Consider the following 8,836-nt stretch of genomic DNA (forward strand, 5'->3'; position numbering starts at 1 on the left):
ATGGTGAATTGTGCTGCTATGAACATAGGGATGCATATATCCTTTGTGATTGGTGTTTCTGGTTTCTTGGGATATATTCCTAGAAGTGAGATCACTCCAGGGTGGGGCAAGGGGTTATTCTTCAACAGAGTGGAGTAACTATCTCCCCACCCCCCCTAGGCAAAAACCACATGGATAGCAAAGGTCTGCCTGAAAAGATGTCATCCGTGGTGTGAGGGAACAACTCAGCACAAAAACCGGGGTGTCTGCCTTCCAAGTTTTATCCCTAGAGCCCCACCCTGGCTTCTGCTCACACAGCTCCAGTCCACTCTGTCCTCCCTCTGCCAGAGCCCAAGGTGAGTGGCTGCACTCGGAATTTTGTGTGTTGGCCCTTTAAGAGGATGCCTGCATTTCCAGCTCTCTCTCCCTGGCAGACAGCAACCCTGCTGCTTTTCACAGGCAGATGTGATGTGAGCACCTTTCTCAGTTCCGGTCCTCTCTGCTGGGGGGTCCAGCTTGGGGATTAGACCCCAGAGCTCTCAGTGGCAACCCCCCCACAGCTGAGATATCTCTCCGGAACTCCAGCTGCCATCTTAAGAGCCTGGCTTTTGTTCCTCCACCCTCCTACTAGCCTCTACGTGGTCTCCTCTTTACCTTCTTGGTTATCAGGTTTCCCTCCAGCTAGTCTTCATTTGATTATTCAGGATGTTTTTGTCTTTTTTGTAAGTCCAGATTGGTCCTGGGAGCGTATCTGTGTAGCATCCATTTACTCCACTGCCATTTTTAATGTCTCCTCTTTTTTTAAATAAATATAAGCATTTAAAACTGTAAATTTCCTCTTTAGCACTGCATTCGCTATGTCATGTTTTGGTTGTGTTTTCTTTCTCATTCATTTCTCAAGTATTTTATAATTTCCCTCATGATTTCTTTGATCCATTGCTTGTTTAAAAGTGTGTTTATTTCCACAATTTTACAAATTTTCTAGTTTTTGTTGTTGTTATTGAGTTTTAACTTTACCCTGTTGTGGCCAGAGAAGGTATTTTGTATAACTGTCTTTTAAAATCTGCTGAGGTTAATTTGTGGCCTCACACATGCTCTATCCTGGGAAGTGTCCCCTTGTGCAGTAAGAATGTGTGTGCTGTTGTTAGGTAATGGGTCATAGTCACGTGTTCCTTTACAGGGATAGATTCTGAGAACTGCATTGTTAGGGATTTCATAGTTGTGCAAACATCAGAGTCCATTTATACCAAACCTAGATGGGGCAGCCTACCTCACACCTAGGCTGTATGGTACAGCCTATAGCTCATGGTCTACAAGCATGTACAGCATAACATGTTACTGTACTGAATACTACAGGCAATTGTAACAAAAAGTACAGTAGAAATAAGGGGTAAAAGATAAAGTGTGTGTGCATGTACGCCTTGAATGGGCAAGGGAAGGGCTGTGGAAGGAAGTGCCATTGGAGGAAGAGTAGACATCAGGGGAGAAGGAAAAAGAGAAAAGAAAGGGTACATAGAGATCAGGACACCCAGATATAAAACTTGAGATGAGAAATAATAAAACAGAGAGAAGAGGGAGAGAAAGGGCTGGGAGGAAACAGATAAACAGAGGGATGTGACTTTGTGGGCATGAGTGTGTGTCCGTGCAGGGACTGGTGTGGGACCATGGGTTCCTTGCTCCCTCACCAACTCTGGGGCCCCAGCTATGATAGCCTCATCGAATTACACCACCCAGAGCTTAGCAATAAATTCAACACTAGTCACCCTTTTCTTTCAACATGGCAAACAAACCTTTTGCTTATAATCCTTTATAAGGAACCACTGTTGTGTATGTGGTCTGACATCGACTGAAATGTCGTAATGTGCTGCATGACTACATGTGTTACATGTGTTGGGTCCAGCTGGTTTACTGTAGGAAGTCCTCTGGTTCCTTGTTTTCTGTCTTATGGTTCTATTCATTATTGTGAGTGGGGCCTCCAACTACTCTTATAGAATTAGTTCTCATCTATGTCAGCTTTTGCTGCATATATTTTGATGTCTGTCATTATGTACATAAATGTTTACCATTGTTTTACATTCTTGCTGTGTTGACCCTTTTTTAGTCTTTTGTCTCTTGTAACCTTTGTTGATTTAAAGTCTGTTTTGGCTGTTAGCGTTACCATTCCTTTTTCCTTTCAGTTACTATTTCCATGGGCTATCTTTTTCCATCTTTTTACTTTCAACCTTTGTGTCTTTGGATATTGAGTCTCTTGTACAGAACCTCTAGTTAGATCATGTGTTTTTCTCCATTCTGCCTCCCTCTGTCTTTTGATTGGAAAGTTTAATTCATTCACATTGAAAGTGATTACTGATGAGGAAGGCTTGTCATTGTGCTATATGCCTTATAGCTTTTTTATCCTTCATTTCATGCTTTTACGATGAAATGTTTAATTTCTCATTTTATGTATTTTCTACAGCTGTTTTCTTTGTGGTTACCATGGGGATTGCATATCCTAAAGTTAAAACACTAATTTGAATTCATACCCTTTTAAGTAATATCAAAATTGATCCTTTACAACTCTATCCCCCACCCTTTCACTGATGTCACAAAATCAACTCTTATATACTTAGATGTGTACCCAAAACATATTCTGGTCATTTTAAAGTGCATTAATCTTTTAAATTATCTAGAAAATAAGGTTTAGAGTTGCAAATCAAAGTTGCAGTAATACTACTATTTACACTAATAATGTATTTTTCTTAAACATATAGCTCCTAAATCATGTACCCAGAAAGTACTTACAAACCGCTGTTAATAATACCACCTCTTATAATTGCCGGTGTGTTTACCTTTATTGAAGTCTTCACTTCTTTACATAGCTTCATGCTACTGTCTAGTGTCTTTTCGTTGCACCTTGCGGGACGCCCTTGAGCATTTCGTTCAGAGCAGGTCTAATGGCCACAAATTCCCTCAGCTTTTGTTTTCTAGTAATGTTTTAATTTCTCCCTGACTTTTGAAGGGCAGTTTTGCTGGACATAGATTCTTGGTTCAGTTTTTTTTTTCTTTGACTATATTGGCCCATTATCTCTGGCCTCCAAAGTTTCCAGTGAGAAATCTGTTATCTTATTGTGGATCCCTTGTATGTGACAATTCATTTTTCTTTCTACTTTCAGGATTATCCTTGGCTTTTGAAAGTTTGGTTATGTGTCTCTCTGGGTCTCTGAATTTTTTTACTTGGAGTTTATTGAATTTCTTGGATATTTTATATCCATATTTTTCATGGTATTTGAAAAGTTTTCAGCCATTATTTCTTCAAATAGTCTATCTACCCCTTTCTCCTTTCCTCTGGGACTCCCATGATAGGTTTGTTTATATATTGATATATCCATTTTGTTCATACATCGTTGTTTTTTTACTTTCTCCACATCTTCCTTTAGTTCTTTGCATATCTTTAAAACAGCTGTCCAGGTCTGTCTAGTGCATCTGCCATTGTGTCTTCAGGTACATTTTCTATTGATTTGATTTTTTTCCTCTGAATGTGCCATGTTACTGTTTTTGTGTGCCTTATTTTGTTGTTGAACACTGGATATTTGGACCTAATAATGTAGTAACTCTGGAAATCAAATTGTCCCCTTTCCCAGGGTTTGCTAGGTTTGGGGTGTGTTTGTTTTGGTTGTTGTAGGCTGTCTGTGCTGACAGTGGTCTGGAGATGAAAACGTAAGGTCTTCGCTGGTCTTTTCTGGGCCTTTAACTGGGCATGCATGGGTCCTTTCTAATTTCCCCCATATAAGCAGTTATTTTTGAATGTCCTAGTCCTTAGTGCCTGGATCTCCAAATGGGAAAAAGGATGGGGAGTGGGGTGAGGGCACTTCTAAATCCCCTGTTGTCACCTCAGTCCTAAGGGCAGGGGCTTGCAGCCAAGGGCGAGTGCAGCAATGGCTGTCTACCTTTTGCCTGCACTTCTATCACCAGAATCAGCAATAAAAGCACAGCTTGCTGTATTGGAGAATAGGGTCCTTTGTTCCAATACAGGTATCCTGGTTCATTTCTGGTGCTTCCTGCCTACCGTCTCCCCACAATAATCTTAAACATCACTCTAAATCTAGTCTCTATCACTTGAAATAGTCCTAAATTTCTACATAAACTTGAATTTCTATTCTAGGACCTGATTTTCAGGCACTTAGGACAATTTCTAATTGCTGTACAGCTTGATATATTTAACTGATAAGGGGAAATTACCCTCATTGCTCCTTCACAATTTTCCTGGATTATTTTGTGTTTTTCCCTCCCAATCTGAACTTCATCGACCTATGAACCACAAGGTCATGGTTTGATTCCTGGTCAGGATATATGTCCAGGTTGTGGGATCGATCCCCAGTAGGGGGTGTGCAGGAGGCAGCTGATCAATGATTCTCATCATTGATGTTCCTATCTCTTTTCTCCCTTCCTCTCTGAAAACAACAAAAATAAAAAGAATAAAGAACAGACCATGATATACAGACTTCAGTCCAAAAACATGGGTTTATGCCTTCCTATTTGTTCAAATTATATTTTGTCTCTCATGAAGCTTTCAACTTTTTATCATTTAGGTTCTTTACATTTTAAAAGGTTCATCTCTGCCCTGACCGGTTTGGCTCAGTGGATAGAGTGTCGGCCTGCGGACTGGGGGGTCCCAGGTTCGATTCCGGTCAGGGGCATGTACCTTGGTTGCGGGCACATCCCCGGTGGGGGGTGTGCAGGAGGGCTGGTCGATGTTTCTAGCTCTCTGTCTCTCTCCCTTCCTCTCTGAGAAAAATCAATAAAATACATTAAAAAAAATAAATAAAATAAAATAAAAGGTTCATCTCTAGAGCAGCGATGGCGAACCTATGATACGCGTCAGAGGTGACACGCGAACTCATTTTTTTTGGTTGATTTTTCTTTGTTAAATGGCATTTAAATATATAAAATAAATATCAAAAATATAAGTCTTTGTTTTACTATGGTTGCAAATATCAAAAAATTTCTATATGTGACACGGCACCAGAGTTAAGTTAGGGTTTTTCAAAATGCTGACACGTCGAACTCAAAAGGTTCGCCATCACTGTCCTAGAGGTTACAAGATCTTTGTTATATTTTCTAAGTAGATGCAGATAAGCTGTTGATTCCAGCTATCTTGTTTAATTCTGAGAACAGCTCTTAGATCATTGTATTGATGTATCTGAAAAAATAATTTTGACTCGTCTGTTTTTATATCTTTCTCCTTATTCGTTTTGTTGTTAGTCCTCACCCAAAGATATTTTTCCATTGATGTTTAGAGAGAATGGGAGGAGGGGGGAGACAGATAGAAACATTGATGAGAGACAAATAGTCTCTCACTGCACATTCCCTGACCAGGGCTGGGGATTGTGCCTACAACCAAGGTGCATGCCCTTGACTGGAATTGAACACAGGACACCCAGGACCCTTCCGTTCACAGGCTGATGCTCTATTCACTGAGTTAAACTAGATAGGGCTCCCTTATTATTATCTGCTTTACCCAGTATCCACAAAATCAATCAACCTATCTATCTATCTATCTCCTATCTAATAAAAGAGAAACGTGGTAATTAGCCATACTTATACTACCCTTCCCATTGGCTAATCAGGGCGACATGCAAATTAACTGCCAGCCAAGATGGCGGCCGGCAGCCAGGCAGTTTGAAGCGAACATGAGGCTTGCTTGCTGCAGGGACGGAGGAAGCCAAGGTCCCCCGCCTGCCGCTGCCGGCCTCTGAGCTTGCACTTTGAAACATTGTTACAAATATAGAATCTAAACAAACTCCAGAAACCTGCTTTCAGCAAGCCGGGATCTCAGAGCTGGAATTGAAACAGGGTTCTGGTTATAGAACCAAAACAAACCAGATACCTGCTTTCAGCAGCCGAGGCCTCAGAGCTAAAGCTGGCCCAGAATTAAAAAAAAAAAAGAAGTTGGGAGCTTCAGTCCCCCGCCAGCCTGAAATCAGCCCTCAGCCCCTCACCCAGACTGGCCAGGCACCCCAGTGGAGACCCCCACCCTGAAGGGGGTGTGACCAGCTGCAAACAGCCATCATCCCCTCACCCAGGCTGGCCAGGCACCCAAGCAGGACCCCCACCCTGATCCAGGACCCCCTTAAGGGCAAACCAGCCGGCTCCCACCCATGCACCAGGCCTCTATCCTATATAGTAAAAGGGTAATATGCCTCCCAGCACTGGGATCAGTGGACCGAGAGGCCTCCCGGCCCTGGGATCAGCGTGGCAGGGGGGGGGGGCCCCACCCCCCCCCCCGGCCCTGCTCTGTGTATGACGGGGTGGCGGTGCAACCTCCCCATCAACCCTGCCTTGAGTGTGACAGGGAGCGGTGCCTCAACCCCCCAATCAGCCTTACCCTGAGCGTGACTGAGCGCGGCATCGCAACCTCCCGATCCGCCCTGCTCTGTGCATGACAGGAGGTGGTGCCCCAACTCCCCAATCAGCCCTGTTCTGAGCCTGACCAGGGGCTGCACCTAGGGATTGGGCCTGCCCTCTGCCACCCGGGAGCAGGCCTAAGCAAGCAGGTCATTATCTCCCGAGGGGTCTCAGACTGTGAGAGGGCACAGGCCGGGCTGAGGGGCCCCCCCCCCCCTCGAGTGCACAAATTTTTGTGCACCGGCCTCTAGTAATCTATATAAAAGTCTAATATGCAGTCTCCCTGTGGGAGTTTGGGAGTTCAATGCTCACTATGACATGCACTGACCACCAGGGGGCGGCACAGAACAAAGGAAGGTCCTGGCCGGCAGCCAGAAGCCCCTGATCACCAGCCAGGCCTACGGACCCTACCCGTGCATGAATTTCGTGCACTTGGCCTCTAGTATTAAATAATTGTGGTGAGTAAACATCTGTCTCAATCCTAAGGAATATGTCCAATATTTGATCTAGAATGTTAGTTTTCCTTTAATAAAGACTCCATGTAATCCTGTTTTGAGAACTTGTGCCTGGAATGAACTGTAGATTTCTATCCCCAAAATGTTTGGCGGGTATTTCCCCCATAGTGTGAGCTGTTAATGGACACTGTGATATCACTTGGGCATTTCCGTTGTAGTAGTGGTTTAGTATTATCGTAGTATCAAACATGCTGCTGGAATCCACTATTAAGATTTTTATTCATACCACACTGCCTTTGTCATAAGAATTTGGAGGCTTGTTACACATTGAAGTTATCCTTGTTGTTTATGTCTTAAAAGGTTTGATATAATTAAACTGTGTTACTGGAGCCTTTTCTAAGAATTGGTCTGCTGCAACTTTTTTCTAGCCAGTTTTAATAATTCATATTTTGCTTATAAATTGTCTAATTCCCCTGTAGGGTTTCCCATTTTTCACATCTATTTGTGATTTGTGCCATTTTCCTTCATTGGCATATTTTATTTTACATTTATGTTTATCTCAATTTTTGTTAATTATTTCCTCCTATATTTATGTTTATTTTTCTATCTGTTTGAACTCAATGTTCAATTCATCCCTGTCCGAGGTTAGGCCTAAGAACCCTGTGTTTTGCTCTAAGGCTGTGCTGTTTCTGCTGCACCACAAGCGTTTCCCTTTTGTAGTGTGCTAACAATAATAGCTGGACATACTCCAGAGTGACTTTAGTGCTTTACTCCTTGCAGGCTCGTGTATGCTAACAATTAGCACCAACAGCATAGTCTACAACCAGCCTGTTAAACTCTGCTACCATACGGATGTTTGTCTTTTTTGACAGCTGGTGTGGGGAAGTAGACCATCTAAACCAGTGGTTCTCAACCTTCTGGCCCTTTAAATGCTGTTCCTCATGTTGTGACCCAACCATAAAATTATTTTTGTTGCTACTTCATAACTGTAATGTTGCTACTGTTATGAATCGTAATGTAAATATCTGATATGCAGTATGGTCTTAGGCGACCCCCGTGAAAGGGTCGTTTGACCGCCAAAGGGGTTGCAACCCACAGGTTGAGAACCGCTGATCTAAACCCTCAAATTGTGGTGGCTATTGCCCCAAAATACAATATGGCAAATTCCACATCTTGCCCAACTCAGCTTACTTTTTCATAACCCTCTGGGGTTGCACTGCCCAATAAGGTCACCACATGGGGCTACTGGGCACTTTAATTGTGGCTATTTCAAATTGAGAATGTTATATGTGTAACATACCAGATTTTGAAAACTTAAGAAAATGTGAATTTTTTTTATTACATGTTAATGTCTTAGTTGTAGTGGGCTAAATAAAATATTAAGTTTAATTGGTTTCTTTTTACTACCTCCGTATCAGTTTTGCCTATGTGCTGGGCAGTGCTGCTCTCAGGAGTCCCGCCCACTTACTGACTGACGCACAAGGCTCCACACAGACAGCACTGTCTTCCTATAGCCAGTTGAAGACAGCAGCACCATGATGCCAGGTTAGTGTTAACATTTATTTAAAAATACACAAAATAGAAATTTTTTACATCAAAGTGTGATAACCTCACTTATACATTGTTCCATACTTACCTGATTTTGTTTGCATCCTTATGCAAACATTAAGAATAGATGGATTTGATTCTGGTTTTTTGCTATGGTTCATGTAAACAGTTGAGACTGCTACATAAAGAAGGTTGTTTTACAAGGTAAAGTGGCCATAGAAACCTAACAGTAAAACAATTCAATTTGGTTTGATTAATGAAATTGGCAGAAGTCTTAGCAGATAGATCATCAAAGACTAAATATTGGCTTCTAGGCATTTTAAATATTAAAAACCTTGAGGATTTTTTATCTTGTAAACATAACTTAGACCTTGTTGGCATTAAGTTTGAAAAGTAGAATATTCAACCATGATTTTCATCATCCTGCCCATGTCAGAATACACTCTATTATGAGAAGGAAACCAAATTAC

This window comes from Myotis davidii, unplaced genomic scaffold (genome assembly GCF_000327345.1).
Source record: "Myotis davidii unplaced genomic scaffold, ASM32734v1 scaffold150, whole genome shotgun sequence".
Lineage (NCBI taxonomy): Eukaryota > Metazoa > Chordata > Mammalia > Chiroptera > Vespertilionidae > Myotis > Myotis davidii.